This window comes from Pongo abelii, chromosome 1, assembly GCF_028885655.2.
Source record: "Pongo abelii isolate AG06213 chromosome 1, NHGRI_mPonAbe1-v2.0_pri, whole genome shotgun sequence".
In the NCBI taxonomy this organism is placed as follows: Eukaryota; Metazoa; Chordata; class Mammalia; order Primates; family Hominidae; genus Pongo; species Pongo abelii.
In genome coordinates, this window is record NC_071985.2 from 184,147,860 (window position 1) to 184,170,164 (window position 22,305).

Genomic DNA, 22,305 nt, shown 5'->3' on the forward strand with positions numbered 1-22,305 from the left:
CAAAGTCCAAAACCTGTCTACTACTACACAAAGTAGAAAGGATAAGCTTATTATATTGGTTTGACTGGAATGGCAGATTTGTTTGGGCATTCATGAAAGATCAACTTGAAGGCAGTTGCATGAAAGTATAAATACGAAGTTGTGGATTTATTTTTGTTCTCATAGGCAAGAACAAGTAAATACCAACCCTAATTCTTAGCAAATATAACACATTTATTCATTTGTTCATTTATTCATTGATCAGACATTTACTGAGTATGACTATGTCATGTGATTCATATATGATCTGGAATTTATACATGCAAATATATGATGTTCCTTTTAAAGTAACTCCAGAAATATAGGGCACATGTTTGGGGATGAGATGTCAATTTCTGGACAGAGTAAATGTCAATTTTAGGGACATAATAGAAAAATGAGACAGAGCATCATCATCATCACCACCATCATCATCATAATTGCTATTATTATTATAGCATGTTATGATATTTATTAACATAGTGGCCAGTGTTTATTGATTGCAAACTAATTACTGACCATAATGCTAAGTGCTTAACATATATTATCACAATCTTCACAACCCTCTGAGAAAGGTACCCCTATCTCTGTTGCCCAGATGAGGAAAAGTGAGATTAAATAAGTTCTCAAGATCAAACAGCTAGTAACAGATTGCACTTGTTGGGTAGCTAAGTAATTTTACCTTCATTTTGCAGATAGGAAAATGAGGCTCAGAAAGTCAAGAAAACTGAAATTTTCTCAAGACCACACAATTAAAAAGTGGTTCTCAAAGGGCTCCTTCCCAAGAGGCATGATCCTGAAAGGGACTGCTAAGCTTTGGGCAGGGAGTAATATCTTAGAAGCTATGGTTGGAACATTGCAGTATGTGTGTTCCCCGTGGGCAGACTCCAGTGTGAAGAACCAAAACGGAAAATTGAGAGACAGAATCTTGGGTGAGTTATAGAATCAAAAAACCAGTAGACCAGCCAAAGGAACAGCCAATCACAAAGGCCAGGAGGGGCTAGGTAGAGAGGGAGTGTCCAGATGTGAAACTAGAATAAAAATATTATTAGCCCTGAGGGACTAATCTTCCAAACCTAAGAAAGTCTCAAGAACCTTTGAAAATCATAAATAGGTGTTTAAATAGCCATTGGGAGATTGCTGGCAAGATGGCCAAATAGGAAGAGCTCTGGTCTGCAGCTCCCAGTGAGACTGATGCAGAAGGTGGGTGATTTCTGCATTTCCAACTGAGGTAACCAATTCATCTCATTGGGACTGGTTGGACAGTGGGTGCAGCCCATGGAGGGTGACCCAAAGCAGGGTGGGGCATAACCTCACCCAGGAAGTGCAAGGGGTTGGGGAACTCCCTCTCCTAACCAAGGGAAGCTGTGAGGGACTGTGCTGTGAGGAACCATGTACTCCGCTCCAGATACTGTGCTTTTCCTATGGCCTTCGCAACTGGCAGACCAGGAGATTCCCTCCAGTGCCTACAGAGTTGGTGCCCTGGTTTCAAGGACAAAACTGGGTGGCCATTTAGGCAAACATCAAACTAGCTACAGGAGTTTTTTTTCATACCCTAATGGCAACTGAAATGCCAGCAAGACAGAACTGTTCACTCCCCTGGAAAGGGGGCTGAAGCCAGGGAGCCAAGTGGTCTAGCTTGGTGGCTCCCACCTCAAGGGAGCCCAGAAAGCTAAAAGCCACTGGCTTGAAATTCTCACTGCCAGCACAGCAGTCTGAGGTTGACCTGGGATGCTCAAGTTTGGTGGGGGGAGGGGCACTGGCCATTGTTGAGGCTTGAGTGAGACGTTTTACCCTCACAGTGTAAACAAAGCCACCTGGAAGTTTGAATTGGTTGGAGCCCACCACAGGCCAGCAAGGCCGCTGTGGCCAGACTGCCTCTCTGGATTCCTCCTCTCTGGGCAGGACATCTCTGAAAAAAAGGCAGAAGCCCCAGTCAGGGGCTTATACATAAAACCCCTATCTCCCTGGGAAAGAGCACCTGGGGGAAGGGGCGGCTGTGGGCACAGCTTCAGCAGATTTGAACGTCCCTGCCTGATGGCTCTAAAGAGAGCAGTGGATCTCCCAGCACAGTGTTCAAACTCTGCTAAGGGTCAGACTGCCTCCTCAAGTGGGTCCCTGACCCCCATGTCTCCTGACTGGGAGACACCTCCCAGTAGGGACCGACAGACACCTCATACAGGAGAGCTCTGGCTGGCATCTGGTGGGTGCCCCTTGAGGAAGGATCAGGCAGCAATATTTGCTGTTCTGCAGCCTCTGCTGATTACATCCAGGCAAATAGGGTCTGGAGTGAACCTCCAGCAAACTCCAGCAAACCTGCAGCAGAGGGGCCTGACTGTTAGAAGGAAAACTAACAAACAGAAAGGAATAGCATCAACATCAACAAAAAGGACGTCCAATCAGAGACCCCATCCAAATGTCACCAACATCAAAGACCCAGGTAGATAAATCCACGAAGATGGGGAGAAAACAGTGCAAAAAAACCTGAAAATTCCAAAAACCAGAACACTTCTTCTCCTCCAAAGTATCACAACTCCTCACCAGCAAGGGAACAAAACTGGATGGAGAATGTGTTTGACAAATTGACAGAAGTACACTTTGAAGGTGTGTAATAACAAACTCCTCCAAGCTTAAGGAGCACATTCTAACCCAATGCAAGGAAGCTAAGAAGCTTGAAAAAAGTTAGACAAATTGCAAACTAGAATAACCAGTTTAGAGAAGAACATAAATTACCTCCTGGAGCTGAAAAACACAGCATGAGAACTTCCTGAAGCATACACAAGTATCAATAGCCAAATCAATCAAGCAGAAGAAAGGATATCAGAGATTGAAGATCAACTTAATGAAATAAAGCATGAAGACAAGATTAGAGAATAAAGAATGAAAAGGAATGAACAAAACCATCAAGAAATATGGGATATGTGAAAAGACCAAATCTATGTTTGATTGGTGTACCTGAAAGTGATGGCGGGAGAATGGAATCAAGTTGGAAAATACACTTCAGGATATTATCCAGGAGAACTTCCCCAACCTAGCAAGACAGGCCAACATTCAAATTCAGGAAATACAGAGAACACCACAAAGATATTCCTCGAGAAGAGCAACCCCAAGACACATAATTGTCGGGTTCACTAAGGTTGAAATGAAGGAAAAAATGTTAAGGGCAGCCAGAGAGAAAGGTCGGGTTACCCACAAAGGGAAGCCCAACAAACTAACAGCAGATCTCTCTGCAGAAATCCTACAAGCCAGAGAGAGTGGGGGCCAATATTCAGCATTCTTAAAGAAAAGAATTTTCAACCCAGAATTACATATCCAGCCAAACTAAGCTTCATAAATGAAGGAGAAATAAAATCCTTTTAGACAAGCAAATGCTGAGAGATTTTGTCACCAGCAGGCCTGCCTTACAAGAGCTCTTGAAGGAAGCACTAAATATGGAAAGGAAAAACTAGTACCAGCCAGTGCAAAAACAGACCAAACTGTAAAGACCATTGATGCTATGAAGGAACTGAATCAACTAATGGGCAAAATAAGCAGCTAGCATCATAATGACAGGATCAAATTCACATATAACAATATTAACTTAAATGGAAATGGGCTAAATGTCCCAATTAAAAGACACAGACTGGCAAATTGGATAAAGAGACAAGACCCATCAGTGTGCTGTATTCAGGAGACCCATCTCACATGCAAAGACATACATAGGCTCAAAATAAAGGGATGAAGGAAGATTTACCAAGCAAATGGAAAGCAAAAAAAAGCAGGAGTTGCAATCCTAGTCTGATAAAACAGACTTTAAACCAACAAAGATCAAAAGAGACAAAGAAGGACATTGCATAATGGTAAAGGGATCTGCAACAAGAAGAGCTAATTATCCTAAATATATATGCACCCAATACAGGAGCACCCAGATTCATAAAGCAAGTTCTTAGAGACCTACAAAGAGACTTAGACTCCCACAGAATAATAGTGGGGGACTTTAACATCCCGCTGTCAATACTAGACAGGTCAACAAGACAGAAAATTAACAAGGATATTCAGGACTTGAACTCAGCTCTTGACCAGGCAAAAATAATAGACATCTACAGAGCTCTCCACCCCAAATCAACAGAATATACATTCTTCTCAGCACCACATGGCACTTATTCTAAAATTAACCACATAATTGGAAGTAAAACACTCCTCAGCAAATGCAAAAGAACAGAAATCATAATAAACAGTCTCTCAGACCACAGTGCAATCAAATTAGAACTCAGGATTAAGAAACTCACTCAGTGATAGTTTTTTCTGCTGTGCAGAAGCTCTTTAGTTTAATTAGATCCCATTTGTCAATTTTGGCTTTTGTTGCTGTTGCTTTTGGTGTTTTTGTCATGAAGTCTTTGCCCATGTCTATGTCCTGAATGGTATTGCCTAGGTTTTCTTTTAGGGTTTTTATGGTTTTAGGTCTGACATTTAAGTCTTTAATCCATCTTGAGTTAATTTTTGTATAAGGTATAAGGAAGGGGTTCAGTTTCAGCTTTCTGCATATGGCTAGTTTTCCCAACATTTATTAAATAGGGAATCCTTTCCCTAAGAGCATCTGCACAGCAAAAGAAACTATCATTAGAGTGAACAGGCAACCTACAGAATGGGAGAAAATTTTTGCAATATATCCATCTGACAAAGGGCTAATATCCAGAATCTACAAAGAACTTAAACAAATTTACAAGAAAAAAAAACAAACAATCCCATCAAAAAGTAGGCAAAGGATATGAACAGACACTTCTCAAAAGAACATATACATGCAGCCAAGAAATATATGAAAAAAAGCTCATCATCACTGGTCATTAGAGAAATGCAAATCAAAACCACAATGAGATACCATACCATGCCAGTTAGAATGGCAATCATTAAAAGACAGGAAACAACAAATGTTGGAGAGGATGTGGAGAAACAGGAATGCTTTTACACTGTTGGTGGGAATTTAAATTAGTTCAACCATTGTGGAAGACACTGTGGCAATTTCTCAAGGATCTAGGCCCAGAAATACCATTTGACCCGGCAATCCCATTACTGGGTATATACCCAATGGATTATAAATCATTCTACTATAAAGACACATGCACTCGTATGTTTATTACGGCACTGTTCACAATAGCAAAGCCTTGGAACCAACCCAAATGCCCATCAATGATAGACTGGATAAAGAAAATGTTGCCCATATCCACCATGGAATACTATGCAGCCATAAAAAATGATGAGTTCATGTCCTTTGCAGGGACATGGATGAAGCTGGAAACCATCATTCTCAGCAAGCTAAAACAAGAAGAGAAAACCAAACACCTCATGTTCTCACTCATAAGTGGGAGTTGAACAATGAGAACATGGACACGGCGAGGGGAACATCACACACTGGGGCCTTCTGGGGGGTGGGGGGCTAGGGTAGGGATAGCATTAGGAGAAATACCTAATGTAGATGATGGGTTGATGGGTGCAACAAACCACCATGGCACGTGTATACCTATGCAACAAACCTGCACGTTCTGCACATATACCCTAGAACTTAAAGTATAATAAAAAAAAAAAAATGAAAAAAGTATCTGCCAAACTTTTTCTCACTAAAAGAATGAGAATCATAAATATAGTTAACCCCCACTTGAACTGAATTCATTCAGCAACCAATTAACCTAAATCAAATTATTTTAGTTGTTTCTTTGTTCCAAAGTATGTTTGACTGAATGTTAAGTAATACCTTTCAGTTGGCTCTAAAGATTGTATTCTTTGCTATTTATGGTATTATTAGCTACCCTTCAAGATGGCTGCCAGTGATCTTTACCCTAAACTCTTGTGAGTCTCCACTCACACTATACCATAGTTAGTATGTGTGATAAATAAAATCTGGCATTAGTGATGATAAGGTTATATTAATTGATAAGGTTATATTACTCTGAGATAAGTTTATAAAAGATATGGTGGGTTCTATCTTGGTTGCACTCACTCTCTTTTTTCCTCTCTGGGTAAAGCCAGCTTCCATGTCACAAGAGGTTCTGTGGAAAGGCCTATGTAATGAGGAACTGAAGCCTTCCGAGCCATGCCAATGAGTTTGGAAGCAGTTCCTCTAGCTCCAGTAAAGTTTTCAGATGTCTGTAGTGCTACAGCTTGATGAAAACCTCATGAGAGGCTTTGAGCTAGAACAATCTAGCTAATTTACTCCCAGATTCCTCATTCTCAGACACTGTGAGAGATAATAAATGTTTGCTGTCTTAAGCCACTAGAGTTTTTGGAGTAAGTTGTATACAACAATATATAGCCAATGCACTATTTTATTACTCAAGTCCAAGGAAAATGGACATTTACATTCAATAGCTCTTTCTCAGAGCTTTGACTCATCTCTTGTGTTAGCATCTGGGATTGTGAATTTCCCATCTATTGTCTACTCTAGGGATGATTAACATCAGGATGAATGCAAATGTAAGATAGGGAGCTGTTACCCTGATGTGTTGAGTTAAAGGAAATGTGTGGTCTAGAAGTGCATGACCAGGTTGAAGTCAAAAGATTGATATTAGATTATTGAAGCTGCAGTGGTAGCAAACAAGAGTCAGAGATTCAGCATAGGGCCTGACACTTAGTTGGTATTCAATAAACGTCTGATGATCTAGATTCTTCACTCTTGAGCTAATTCTACCTGTCTTCCTCTTCCTGGAACTCTGTCATCATAGATAATAGAGGCAATACCCTGTCTAGATACAATTTAAGAAACATTAGGGTACAACCACATGTAGTACAGAGGTCCCTGGTAGACTACCATTTACTGGGCAGGCCAACTTTGATAGATCAGCCAGGAAGATCATGTTTGCTATAAAGATCCAAGACGACATTCAGGAATAGGTGTTGTTAACACTGTTAGCTTATCATCTGTGAGTTTCCTGTCATGGCCACCTTATTGTCATTAGATATGTTTATTGTCCTATGTGGAACTTAGAAGATGCCCCCTGACATCTTACTTTACTCACCTACTGATGGAAGCCCACTTCTCTATTTTTTAGATTTTGCTATCTAGGACTATAGTGTGTATAGGATAAATAAACCCTAGAACCAGGCTATATGACTTGAAATTCTGGCCCATCACTTAATATCAAAGAAACTTGGAAGAGGCACTTGAACTATCTAATCTTTATTTTCCTGAACTGTGGGATGAGATAAAAATAGCCCCTATCTCAAAGGATTGTTGTGATAATTAAATGAGTTAATGCATGTAAACATCTTAAAACAGTGCCTGGCACATAGTAAATGCTCAATACATCTTACCTGTTACTATTGTTATTAGTACTATGAGGCACACTGGTTTAGAGGAAAGAGCTTGGGTTTTAGGGTTGGATGCATATTTTGGCTCTGTGACCTTGAACAAGTTACTGATGTCTTTGAACCTCAATTCCTTAATCTGTAAAAAGGTAAGATATTACCTACATTGGAGGTTATTTTAAGGGTTAAATAAGATCATGCATACACATATTTGCATCATAGTTTTCTTCTCTTTCATTAGCAAGGTTATAAGTGCTAACTCTAAAACCTGATATTTTTGAAAAGTAGCATCTGTCATCCTAAGAAAAATATCTGTGAAGAAGAGTGCACTGTTTTAAAGAAAGGCAAATGGTTCTATGTTTAGCATCAGATGGGCAAAAGCATTTAAGTTCATGGTTGGATGCTTTTGAGTTTTCATAAAAATAAAATCTAACAGATATAATTAAGTATGCAGCATTTAGAATGAGAGTAGGCACTCTTCATTGTGTGGGCAATAAAACCTGGAAGAAAAAACAATCAATATGTTGGAGCAATTAAGTTTTCAGCTACAAATAACTAATTTCAATCCTCGTGGTTTTTCTAGGGTTCAAATATATTGCTTATTCTTCTTAAAATATTAATATAGACCTAAATTATTTATGGAGCCAAGAAACACTGTACTCTTTTAACATGGAAGAGAATGGAAGGTTATTTCATGTCAGCACCATGGGAGACAATAATAAATCTGAAATGTAAATAATACCTCTGAGAATAAAGCCTGGTTGAAGGCCACAGTATGTGTTTTCCAGACTTTTTCTTTTGTGATACAGAAGTTGGAAAGCCAATAGACAATGCTATTCTAGACTTAGGATTCTTTTAGGGTTACCAGTATCTTGTGCAGTGTTGAGGTCAGTCTAGAAGTTTTGATCACTTATAATAATATTATTTAATTTCATGTAATTTAAATAACCTACTATAATAATAGCAATAGCTATTATTTATTGCATTTTATTATGTCCTGAGTACTGTGCTGAATGCTTATATACATAACCTTTACATCTATACTCTTAATGACTCTGTAAAGCAGGTACTGTTACTTTCCCTGTTTTCCAGGAGAAGACACTGAGACCAAGAAAGGTTAAATGTTTTGAATTACTGGCCTCTGACTCCAGAGCTCTTTTCCTGATGTAACAACTTGCTGCCTTCACCCATAGACAACGTTAATTCCTCTTGCCTCTGGCATTCTACAGCAGAAAGCCTGTGCTTGTGCTGCACTCTGCCTGGCTTTGTAGACATTTTTTCTTGTTGGTATTCTCCACTACTGTAGTGGAAAGAGCATAGTCTTTGAAGTTAAACCGACCTGGGTTTGATTTTTATGTCTTCTCTTGCTAGCAGTATGATCTTGAATTACCTAGTACTCAAAATAAATCTCTGAGGTAGGAATGTTATTGTCTCATTTTATCATTTATGAATCTGGGGTTTAGAGGGGTTAAGTAACTTGACCAAGGTCCTACTCCAAGTATGTGAAGGAACTGAGCTTGTATCCAGCTCTATCAGAAGCTTCCAAATGTATCTACATAATTATAAATATTCAAAATTGCAATCTGTTAACTTGGAGATTATCTAGTGGCCTCCTCATTTTGCAGATGGGAAAACAAGGCCCAGAAAGAGTTTAGGTATTATTACCTTCATTTTACATTAGAGAAGATGAGAAAAGAAGGGCTAAAACTCGTGAATTCTGTGCTTTTGCTACCTCTCTTGAGGATTTTGCTACCTCTCTTGATGGAAGGGCTACTTACTCTATTAGATGGTGGTATAAAGGAAGCTATTGTGGAGTGATGTGCGTAGAGAAATTCTCTCTTTTCCTTTTGTTAACATTGGAATGACTTTTATTTGCTTTGACCTTGGATTTCTTTTCATCATTAAGAGGGATATATTGTGTGTTTAAATATTGCATTATTAATAATATTTGCCTGAGTGCAGTGTCATGATCAATTTTTCATGTGTATCATTCTTTATGCAGCACTAGTTGAATTTCAAGCAGAACCTTACCTTCACCTCTCCTCCCCTCAGTGACAGTCTTCAACAAGAAGAATGGCAGGCCTGAAACTCCTTATCCACATGGGAGATCAAAAATGCCTCCCTAGGTCAGTCCAAAATTCTTTTTGAGATTCGGGTGTCATGAGGCATCTGTGAGGAAGTGGTGGGTATCTTTCTAAACCTCAACCTTGTAGCGGAGAATCCAGGTGGTATCAAAGCCCCAAACATCCCTTAATCTCCTATGACTCTATTGTCTCATCCAAGTCTCCTCCCTCCCTTCCTTCCCACCTCTCCCCTTCCATGTTTCCTTCTTAAAACATTCCTGTCAATGGACCTCTCCATTCTGATTGTGAGGCAGACACTCAGAGCAGTGTGACTGGCAGTATGATCTAGGAAGATAAAAGCTCCCTTTACCTTAAACTAATATATTAGTTTAAAAGTAAGGACCATATTTATTTCTGCCCAGAATTATATTTATTTTTTAAAACCTGTGTGGGTGAAATTTTATTAATACACTTGTTTTCCCAGGTAGCTTCTTGGCATATGGCCAGATTGGCATATTGTTCATCTCCCAGAACTCCAGAGAATATTTGAAATAGGGGACAGGTATGCTTGCCCCCAAGTTCACTAATAAATCTAGTTAAGGAAAACTGCATTAATTTGGTGATTTGTGCATGAACATTTTCACCCCATCTGCTAAATACCTCTTCTAAGGCTCCGGCCCCAGAAATGTGTGGGAAGAATCCCTAGGTGGGGTTTTCATCTTTACCTCAGCAGCCTTTCAGATGCTTTTGATGCAACCCACAGGGTCAACTTTCCTCTTATCCACCTGTTTGTCTATCCCAGGGCTTGGAATATGACTAACTTGGTGGGCTAGACTGGATGCTTTTTTAGAATAGGGATCATTTTTTATTCATCTCTGAAACCACAGGTTCCGCACGTGACTGACAGAGTGAACACTCAGGATGTTTGAAGAAGGAAGGAAAGGGAGAAAAAATGGAAGAGAAGGGAAAATAAATACAGGAAGGGAGTGCTTCCATTCGGTCACCTATTCCACCAGGGAAAGGAGGGTTTGTGTGGCTCAGTGCTCATAGCATAGTGGTTAGAGGAAGGGTATGAAGTAACCCAGACAGACATGGTGCTGTCTACAGCATACTTAATCCCTTTGAATTTTAATTTACTTTTCATTAAGTGGGAATGATAGTTTCTACTTTTTTCATTTATTATAAAACTTAAGCTAGTATATGTAAGATACTTGACATACTATATGCTGTATGGTAAGTGGTCAATAAATGTTACATTTTATTAGTTTTTTTTTAAGTCTTATTGTCTCTCTTTCCAGTATTTTTCCTATTTCTTGCCTTCACTGTGAGCCAGAAAATTCCTTCCTCTGGAAGCCTTTATCTCTGAAACCCAGCATTTCCAAAAGTGTTCTGGGAAATAGATGTTAATAAGTATTACATAAAGGAAGGATTCATATTTAAATACATTTGAGAAGTACTGGATTAAAAATAAATTAACCATATTCTTTACAGCAGGACTTTTTACAACACTGAAATATGCTAATACACGTTGTAATTCTTCAGAGGGGACCAGTGCATACAGTATTTCCTGAAGTTATTTGATTATAGACCCTCTCTCCCTTTTTTTTCGCCAGAATATCTTATGGAATTAGTGTTCTTAGGAACTTATTTGCTCAACACTGCCCCAAAGAATTACCAGATTTTTTTTTTTTGTAACTGTCAACAATTCCACAAATTCTCTTTTTATTTACTGAAGCACACAATAACAGTTTTTTTCTTCACATCAGATGGGTAATGGGCCAACATCATAATAAGGTTTGAGAGAGGCACAGCTCACACATTATTACATTATTGTGAAAAGTTAATCATCATGCTTAACAAATTTTTTAAACTATCATTGGAAAACTTAAACAAATAACGGTGACAAAAACTTCCCTGAATCTCCTAGGTTTTGTTTATGTGTATGTGTGTGTGTGTATATATATATTTTTTATTTATTTATTTATTTTTTTGAGACGGAGTCTTGCTCTGTCACCCAGGCTGGAGTGCAGTGGCACGATCTCGGCTCACTGCAAGCTTCGCCTCCCAGGTTCACGCCATTCTCCTGCCTCAGCCTTCACAGCAGCTGGGACTACAGGCGTACACTGCCACGCCCAGCTAATATTTTTGTATTTTTAGTAGAGACGAGGTTTCACCATGTTAGCCAGGATGGTCTCGATCTCCTGACTTCGTGATCCACCCTCCTCGGCCTCCCAAAGTGCTGGGATTACAGGCATGAGCCACCGCACCCGGCCTACGTGTATATATTTTTAAAGGGAGTTTTAAATTGTATTTTAATTTTCATTAATCTATTTATTTCAGAAATATTTCTCAGTATTCATTATTTGCCAAGCACAGTAATGGACATCACTGGAGTGTAGAACTGATAGGAAAGAGGCAAACTTCCAGTTACATGTAGAGTGATAAGAATCTATAGGATAACGTGGAAGCTCATTGGAAGAACACTTAATGCAGCTTTGAGGGATCTGAGAAGGGTGCCTGGAGGAAGTGATGTTGCTCTTGGAATCTCAAAGATAAATAGGATTTAGCCAAATGAAAGTAAGTAGTTGGGGAGAATGAGTATATAGGCAAAAGGAAACATCATGTGCAGAGTAGTGAGAGAGGCACGTTGAAAGAAATTCAGTGAACTGAAAAATAAAAGTGAAAATAGTACATTTTATTGTAGCAAATTTAGAAAGTAGTGAAAAGTACACATGAAACAGCAAAATCCCCTCAGATTTCTCCTCTTAAAGACAACTCAATATCGTATCCTATTTCCTTTGTCTTTTTTTCTATGCATTTTCCATTTACATAGTAGAATTTTAGAATATATATAAAATTCTGCTGCTCACTTGTAATATTATATTGTGAGAATGTGTACCAATTGTGAAAGATTGCCTTGAAACTTTATTTTTAATGGCCGATTATGATATATCTGTAGGTGCGTAGGTGCGAACTTGTAGTGACCCTTCAGTTATAAGGGAGGAACGACAATGTACCAAGCAGTCCTCAGATATTTTCCTTTATCCTGTCTCTGGTGACGAGATTCCATGGTTAAGTCACTAGCTAGACATGTTTTACATTAATCTCACCAAGGCCACCCCTAAGGTGTGCAGGGTTCCAGGCAAAGATTTTTTGTGCTGCCTATGTCTATATAAACAGTTTGATTAAAAATTGTATTACAAAATTTATAGACCTCATGCGAGGTCCATGAATTTAGATGAAGATTTAGAATAATGTGTAGAGAAGATACTTAGGTGTTTATTTATTGTTCAATGAGTGCATGTGAAGTATCCGGAGCCATCTTTTCATATTCTTTATTGTCAAATGCATAGTTTCTGGAGATAATTTTATATCTCCCACATGCAGAAAAAGCTAGCACTACTGTTATTACTCACAATGCATGGCTTTTGGGGACATATTTGTAATGAAACAATATAGATCTTCTTGCCTCAGCAGTTTCCTAATACTATTTACTTAACGCTGGTTACATCATTACTCGTGATGCTTCAGCATTCATGGTACCCCTACAAATACTGGTTTCTAATGATGTACACAAATGCAGGGCTCATCTTAAGTACACAGAAAAATGTGAATAAATAATTTATTTGCTGGTTATGTTAAATGTACCATTAGGAATTGTATAGCATAAACGTAGATTAACACATCTTCCAACAATGTTTTTTCTTGAATTCTAGCTTTAGGTCGTAGTCCCTACATTCCTAGAATGTACTCTGTCAGAGTTGACTGCACAATTTTAACTGCCTTTCACATACCACCATCAGCAGGAAGAATAAGCAAGGAGCCCAGATACTGAGAGAAACTGTTCTGTTTGTGCAAGGAAAGTGTGTTCTCAAATGGCATACCTCATTAATGGCCCAAGAGACCACAACATTCACACTTGGATTGGAGACAATGAGAAGGGCTTATTGGAGATACAGAGTAACAATTTTGAAAGACTTCAAAGAAGATAGATATCTCCTGATAGGGACAGCTACTTCTGGAGGACATCTTAGCACTGTAAAGAGACTGGTAACTACTTAGCAGAAGGGGATACAGGGTTAAGGATGCCTGCTGCCACCCATGCTATCTTCAGTTGCTGTAAACCTGGAGACAGCACCTTGATTAGAACATAGATGGGCAAGAGCCAATGCCTGGGTCCATACACAGCTCAAGTCCAGAGGTCAGTGGTGGACTATCAGTATCTCAGAGCTCTAGACTCTTCCTGTGTCCAACATAAATGAGAGTCACCCAAATTCAGTATGTTGGCAGCATTCTGGTGGCCCAATCTTGTATGATTCCATGAAGGAAATACACAGAAGTGATCTGCTTACCCAGGCATTTATCTTATCCTGGAGCTGGGACATGGGACAAGCCCATAACCATAAGTTCTAGGCCTTCTCAGAGCATCTGATTGTCTCTACATCTGGGGAACTAGAAAGATTGAGAACACCCTGAGAATGAGAAAGGAGGGCTGAGACATGCCCTGCCCAATTGTCACTGCTAGCCCTGGTTGATCTCCAGCACTGGAGGAGGACTGAGAAAATTTCAAGTTAGGCACGTCTAGTGACCAGGACCCAGAGGAACCAGGGCTCAGGACATCCTGCTTGGACTGCACAGCCAGCCCAGGTACTAGAGAAGGACATAGACATTTTTCAAAAGACACTCCAAAGTGTGGGAGGGGCCCCACTTACCACAGTCAGAAGGCACTACTGCGCCTGGCTCAGCAGTTTCAGTTCTGGCTCAGTGATAAGTTTCAAAGAAATAATTCCCACCTCCCCCTCAGAATTATACCCACAATAGGTAGGTAGGGTGTTGAGTGGGAGCTGAACATTTTTACTTCAGAGAAACATGCAATTCCCACTGTTTTGAAAGAAAAGCCTTGTCCTTTTAACAGAAAATAGCCAAATCCTGGAGACTACCATGGAAACCACTGGAAACCCAGTGACATGCTCCTCACATTATGGGGGATAGATAGTAATAATAATGACACTAATCAGTGTAATAAAGTTTGTTAATACCTAATATATTCAAGGAACATGCTAAATACTTTATGTATGTTTCCTTTAATTGTACTATATTCCTACAAAGTAAATATTATCTCCATTGATGATACGAAGAAATCAAGGCTCAGAGAAGTGAGATGATTTACCCACAGCCACTCAGTTGATAAGTTGCAAAGCCAAGCCCATGTGATTTTGTTACCCCAGTTCTTTGCATTGTATCTCACTGCCTTTTGTAAGTTGGTTTGCAGGTACCCTCTGAGGATGCAGAAAGATCCCTGCTTTGAACACAGGCAGGATAGTGCATAGGGAGATACTGGAAGCAACTTGCATGACTTGAGACTCCTCTCCCCCTGCCTAAGACCTGGCCATAGTGCTTTGTCACCCCCCTCTCCTTCCCTGCTTGAAGCACTATCCATCCTTCAAGCCTACAGGCTCTTCCCAAGCATCCCATTAGATGTTTTTTTTCATAATTTCATTTATACATCAACATCTTATTTCTCAGTGGGCTATAATTAGGCTTCTTTCCTTTTTTTAAGTAAATAAGCATGCATGTGAAGCATCTTGGTAAATGAACTTCAAACTGTTAGCTGGCCTTGAAAGTATAGTTTTCACTGGAAACCTGGAGGCGGCAACTTTTCTCCTTTTATGAGATATGTGGAAATTCAGAGACCTGTATACTAGCTACTGTGTGACCTTGGTCACATTACTGCTTCTGCCTGGATCAGTAGAAAATGGGGATGAGAATAGGAAATTTGGAGTAGATAAGATCTAGCTAGTGGCAACTTGCTAGCTTGTTCTCTCTCTCTCTCAACCTGACATGCAGCAGTGGTGTGAAATTGGGCACACACATCTTAGAATACGCTCCTGTGTAATCATGGGGCAGTGTGGTAGAAGAGAAAGAGCATAGACTTTGGAGTCACAGAGCTCTGGGTTTAAATCTGCCTTTCTATTTCTATTTGTATGACTGCGGGACAGTCATTTAAACTATCTGACAATTCAGGCAATTGTGTCCTATCCCCAGAGTCTCCAGGGCATGGATTTTCAGATATCATTCTGCAGAATGATTAAGACTAGCAGATATTTCTGTGATGTCTCCTCCCCCACCCCAACACCTTACAGACATCTGTGGACAGAAAAACCCATCTCCTGCTCCACCTCCTGTGTCGCCTCCCTCACTGAGCCTGCTCCCTTGGCTTTTCCGCTTCTCTATAAGGTCAGAAGCATTAGCTTTGTGCTGCCTTCAGCATTCTGAGTTTTCTGAAGCTGATGAATTACGATTTCCTCCATGCCCAGTCCTTTTACTTCTGTCTTGGAGGCATTGTGCTCCCTGGCTGCTCACTGCTACCAGGCTGTGCCTTCATAATCAGATGTTTGGGTTGGCTGTAATGATGATGGATGAGGCAGAAGAATGGCAACAGGTACTTTTTGAAGCCCAATCATAGGGCTACACAGGGAGCCTGGTGTGGCCCCTGAGGCCCCATCATGCTCCTTGGAGGGTATCTGGGGCACTTCTCAGTGTTTTATTCATGGGCTCAGGACAATGGTGCATGTATGACAAGTATATCTGATGAAATGAGACAGTCACCACCACCATCCCACTTTATAGCTACCAACTCTTCATTCTCCTGGCTAGCCACCTGGGGAAGAAGGGTTTTTCTCTCAGCTAGGTGTTTTCCATTTCAACCAACATTTTTTCATTCGTTTCCTCACTCATTCATTAGAGTTCTGTGTTTCATCACACCACACAGACACATGGATTCTGTGATCCCCCACAATGCTAAATACCTTTTTATTTTTTATGGTTTTAAATTTTTTATTTTTAATTTTTGTGGATATATAGTAGGTATATACATTTATGGGATATATGAGATATTTTGGTACAAGTATGCAATGCATAATAACCACATCATGGGAAATTGGGTATCCATCCCCTCAAGCATTTATCCTTGGTGTTACAAACAATACAGGTATAATCTTTTGGTTATTTTTAAATGTACAATTAAATTATTATTGACTATAGTCACCTTGTTGTGTTATCCAGTACTAGGTCTTATTCAACTTGTTTTTTGTACCCATTAACTGTCCCCACCTCCTCCCTAACCAGTCCCCCAACCCCCACTACTCTTCCCATCTTCTGATAACTCTATCTCCATGAGTTCAATTGTTTGGATTTTTAGATCCCACAAATAAGTGAGTACATGTGATGTTTGTCTTTCTGTGCCTGACTTATTTCACTTAAGGTAATGGCCTCGAGTTCCATCCATGTCGTTGCAAATGACAGGATCTCATTCTTTTTTATTGCTGAACAGTACTCCATTATGTATAAGCACCACATTTTCTTGATCCATTCATGTATTGATGGACACTTAGGTTGCTTCCAAATCTTGGCTATTGTAAACAGTGCTGCAGCAAACATGAGAGTGCAGGTATCTCTTTGATACACTGATTTCCTTTCTTTGGAGTATATACCCAGCAGTGGGATTGCTGGATCTTATGATAGCTCTATTTTTAGTTTTTTGAAGAACCTTAGACACGTTAAGTCGAGGTTCTTACTCACTGTGGTTGGAAACACAGCCTTTCTCATCAAAATGCCTGGATTCCAACCCTGTCTTCTACCTATAGCTGTATTACCTGAGACCAATTCTCAAACTGTGTTTTGCTTTCTTCATCTATAAAATAGGGACACAAATACTACCTACATTAAAACAATTGTCTGGAAATAAATGAAATAATACACAAAAATGCTTGGAATGGGACCTGACACATACAAAATGATCAATAGAAATTATTAAAGCACATAGCATTCCATACAATGGATACTCATTGGTGGCTCTAAAAACTGAGGGTAAGAAATGTTGGGAAACTTTTCAAGTTCAACAAACTAATAAATGATAGAGGTGGGGTTCAAAACCAGGCAGTCTTATTAATTATCTTTAATATATGTAGCAGAGCCATGGGATAGGGTTAGGTGGCGAGTGGTGAGCAGAGAATGATGTGAGATTAGACAAATAAAAGCAAAAAAAGCCATAAGAAGTTGCCTATCTCAAATTTTAAATCTTGTCCTTTCCTCCCTTACTTTTTCAATCTATGATTTTCTAAAAATAGTTCCTCTAGTCAAATCCTGGATTCCTGTCATTTTTGCTGCTATTGTTTCCCTTTCCTAGAACACGTTTTATGCCTGATCCGGGGTAAGGTTGGACTGACCCCACCCTGTCTTTCTTACCTTAGCTCCAGCAACTTTCTCTCCCACATCTTCTGTTCTGCCATTAGACACTCACCCTTAGGCTTCCCAATAATGTCTGATTGTGTTACCACCACCACCAACCCCATTGCCTTTGCTTTCAATGTGATCTCAGCCTAGAATCCTCTCTCTGCCACTCTGCCTGGAAATTCTTACTTTTCCTTCAGGGCCTAACCTAACTACGTGTCTTCCTCTCTGGGAAGTCTTCCAGGACCCTGCAGGTAGAGTTAGTCGATTCCTGCTCAGGCTGTCTCCCTTTCTCCTGAATTTCTCTTTCACAGCATTTATCATCAAATTATCATTGTCTATTTCTGGGTCTGTCTCAGTTTAGTCCTTGAAGTAAGGACTATGTCTCATTCGTATCAGGGTCACTAGAACCCAGCTTAGGTCTGAGGGAGCAGCAGATGTGTATTTGTGTTTGAGTGTGTGTGTGTGTAGATTAGGTAAACTGAATAAGATTGCACAGAAGTGAGCTGGGCCTTTGAGCATGACTCCCCTTCCTTCCCCTTCCCCTTCCCCTTCCCCTTCCCCTTCCCTTCCCTTCCTTTCCTTCCTTTTAAAATTATGAAATGCCTATTTTGTGTTTGGTGCTGGAATACAGAAGAGCAACCTCTGATCCTAACCCCATATTACCCACTTTATGAAGCTTCCTCAATGATGGGCTCACTCAGGCATGCTAGAGTCCTCCAACATAGCCCCTCTGGCCATCTCTTCTGTCTTTTGCAGAGTTCTAACATAGTACCTGGCGACCACTGATAGCCATCATCAGCCAGCAACACATTGGCTCAAACCTTTTTTCCGATATTCTTTCCACAGGTTCTAGGATAGAGCAAGTTAACAGTGCTTGGAGCATTTTTACACTAGATGCCTCATGTCATGAATCAGCCTTGCTAGTATAGGCGCTAAGACAGGATATAATCCATACCTTACAGATAGGAAAACCAAGGTTCAGAGAACTTATGAGACAATCCCTGTTGAAATATGTGCATAGGCCTGGTAAAATGCATTTCACCATGAATGGTCTTGCTTTTTGATAGAACCATTCTCAATAGCATTGGGGCTATTTTACACTAGAGAACCAGCTCAGTCTGGATTGAAAAATGGCATATGGAGATAAAATGGTGAGAGTCACTGCTGGGAAAATGATGTTAGGGCTGTTTTTCAAAGAGCAGTAATTCCAGTAATTGTTGACTTCTACATCTTTGTTTTTGTTTTTCCACTTTGTTCTCCATGCTTTAATGTATGTAGATGGTTTGGACTGACTCTTTCCTGAGGAGATCTGTGAGTTACTGTTTTCTATTTATGTATAAGTCTTCTGGATCAAACTTAAAGGACCCTAGGGAACTTAATTCCTTCATCGTATTATGAAATATTCCTTGAGCACCTGTACCATGCCAGACCCTGTCTGGACAAGAAGAATGTTAAAAGCATGGCACATTCCCTGCCCTCATGGAACTCACAGTCCAGAAGCAGAAGACACATTTTTACCAAATGCAACTGATGCAGAGATAGACAGAATTACACCAAATGCAAGATACTATTATTTGTTACAAGGCTGTGCTTAGGGACACTGAAGATGAGGTAGCCATTTTACGTGGGGTATCAAGAAAACCCTCCTAGCTGCAGCAACCCTTGAGTTAACTCTTGAAATATTCATGAAGAGATGTTACCTGGCTGTTCAGGAGAAGGAAGGCCATTCTGGGCAAAGGCAGCAGTATGTGCCCAGAAGTAACAGTTTGATGTGTTCCAGGAAAAACAAGCAACAGGTTCAGTATGGCTTCTCCTTAAATTAATGAATAAGACATGGGGAGAGATAAGGCTATAGATAAAGTATTGGGATGTGGGAGTAGGCATGTATCACAGACTACTTTGATGGCTTGTCCTGAGGGCAACAGCAGGTCTCAGGGGGAGCAACATTCCCCATTTAATGTATATTCCCAGTCTGTTAGTAATGAAGTGGAATTAATCCTTGTAAAGGAATTAAAATACCTAGATTCTGTTTATTTTTCTATCCCTTGCAGATTGAGTGAACATATTTAGGTATTGGAATATCTCCAAGTCTGTTTCTTCACCTATAAAATGGGAATAATATCTGACTTGCCCATTGTACAAGGGTATTTTGAGAAGAAAATGAAGAACGGAATAGAAAATAATTTATGAATTATAAAACTTTTTGTTATTATAATTATTTATTATGCCTTTTTATTATTAATTTAAGTTTATATTCTCAATGACATTTTGATATTCCTTAGATTATAGGAATAGCATCTGTAATACAAAGTTTTATGATTATTGTCCAGGGATATTATTTAATACTAAATGTCATGGCCCTAACACTATTATAGACATAAACATAGGAGAAAAAAAGGGAAAGAAAATGATATTTATTAAGCATTTATGTGCCAAATGCTATGCTAGCTTCTTTGCTCCCACTTAAGTCATTCTTCTAGTACTCTCATGAGGGCAGGTATTATTAATCTTATTTCGTTTTATATATGCAGAAAGTAAGGCTCAAAGATTTGTAATAAGTTATCCAAAGTCACTCAGCTAGTGAGTGGCAGAGCCAGGACTGGAAGCCTAATATGCATTAGTCCAAATCCTGCCATTTTTCTCTATATGTTGAATTTTTTTTTGAGAAGGAGGACAGTGAGGGGGAGGGAGACAGGAAATGTTTACAGGTGGGATATTTCAAGACGGCAGTCTCCAACCTTTTTGGCACCAGAGACTGGTTTTGTGGAATACAGTTTTTCCATGGACCAGAAACAGGAGGTGGGAGAGTGGGGAGATGGTTTTAGGATTAAACTGTTCCAATTCAGATCATCAGGCATTCATTAGATTCTCAATAAGAAGCGTGCAACCTGGATCCCTCACATGCGCAGTTGACAATAGGGTTCTCACTCCTATGAGAATCTGATGCTGCTGCTGATCTGACAGGAGGTGGAGCTCAGGGGGTCATGCTCACTCCCACCCTCCCACCACCTCGTGCTGTGTGGTTCAGTTCCTAGCAGCCCAGGCACAAACAGGTACTGGTCCATGACTCAGAGGTTGGGGACCCCTTTTTTAAGACATCAAGTTTTCTGACTTTATAAAGCCAGCAGAAAATTTAGTCTTTGTAGTGTTCTATAGCCCTCAAATAATTAGAGGCTGCACAGTTTTCACAGTCATCGTGTTAGATTCTGATGCAGATACTACTCCTTATTTCTGTATTTCCAGGGACTTCTTATTATACTTAAAGTAACATTCAAACTTGTTACCGTAATCTGTAAGGCTGTGCATAATTTGATCTCTGCCTGTCTCTCCAACTTTATCTTTCTTTCGCTTCTTATTTCTCATAAACTCCAGCCACAATAGCCTCTTCAGTTTTCTTATATATTCTATCCTTATGTCCTATGTCAGAGTCTTGGCAGGAATTTGAGGATAATTTAATAAAGGGACAATTTACAAGGGTGTCACCTCAGGTTCTGCAAGGATAAGCACCATGTCTTCTCCTCTGGGGTCCTCCAGAGCATACTCAGATTCTCATTTAATATTTAGTTTTTAGAATAGGGCCTGACATGTGTTAGCAATAATGATAGTGATTTAAAATAATAGAATAGGGCTATTAAGTGGCAGATACCTGATTTACACCTAGACTTTGGTTCCAGAGTCCACAGTCAATAAATATTTTTTGAATAAATAAATAAATAGAAGAATGAATCATAAAATATTACTTTTCAGTCTCTAATTCATTTGAATTCACAATATTTATATTTAAGGATATTTACACTTAAGAAATACAATTTACATTGTATTTGCAATGTTTGTTACACTGAATATAACTCAAAGTAGGGTGAAATTAATAATATCTTCTTTTTTTAATACCAATTAATGTTCCTGCTCATTCCTGTTGTGTTTAAATATAAATTCCATTAAAACTGAGTTTCCCTCTTGATTTTATATCTCAGTAATTAAAGCAGTTTCTTAACACTAATAAATGGCACCCACCTTTAAAAGCCCCAAGAAGGAGTACAAATATTTAATTCTAGTTTTGTATGATGGCAATTTTCCCTTCATCACAATTCCATCGCCTTTATAGTATTTGCCAGAGTTGTGCCAGTCACGTGGCTCCAAAAACTGCCAAAGAAAGAGGACTAAACTTTAAGCCTAAAAATAAAAGTAAAGGAAAAAGATCTGGATACATGTCATATTACCCTGACAGCACCTGCACATTCTATTTCATTTATACTGCATGCAGGCCAATGGGCACATCCAAGAAGTCCTTATCTCCTGTAACTTGAGAATCACTAGCAATTGGAATTTTGTCAGATACTTTGTCAACTGGCCTGGTTCCTCACCAATCATGCACCTGGAACCTTGGAAGCATTTTTAGATGACAAAATATCTTCTTTTGGAAATCTGTGCAAGTTGAAAGGCCATATTCTTCTGTGCTGGCCTGTCCTGGCACAATGAGTACAGTTGTGAATACACTGTCTTAAAAAGATTGGGTTGTTTTCCTGGGGCAGGGCAGCCTGATGGAAGAAAGGTGTGAATGTGAAGGTGAAGAAGCCAGAGATGTTGAGCCTGGAGAAGGGCCTGGCTTCTGAATTTGCTAGTTCTATGCCCCTAGGCAATTTTATATATCTTGAGGGCTTCAGGCCTAGATTTCCTTATCTATAATTTATGTTTGCAGTGTTGTTTTGAG

General features: G+C 39.5%; 1 protein-coding gene and 1 pseudogene across 3 annotated transcripts in view; one reads left to right on the top strand and one right to left on the bottom strand.

The window, feature by feature from the left end:
- AGBL4 (AGBL carboxypeptidase 4) overlaps nt 1-22,305 on the top strand; it is a 1,546,465-nt gene that overhangs the window by 885,896 nt on the left and 638,264 nt on the right. The gene's annotated exons all lie outside the window — the stretch shown is intronic.
- Nucleotides 11,120-11,233, bottom strand: LOC112131623 (small nucleolar RNA U13; annotated as a pseudogene).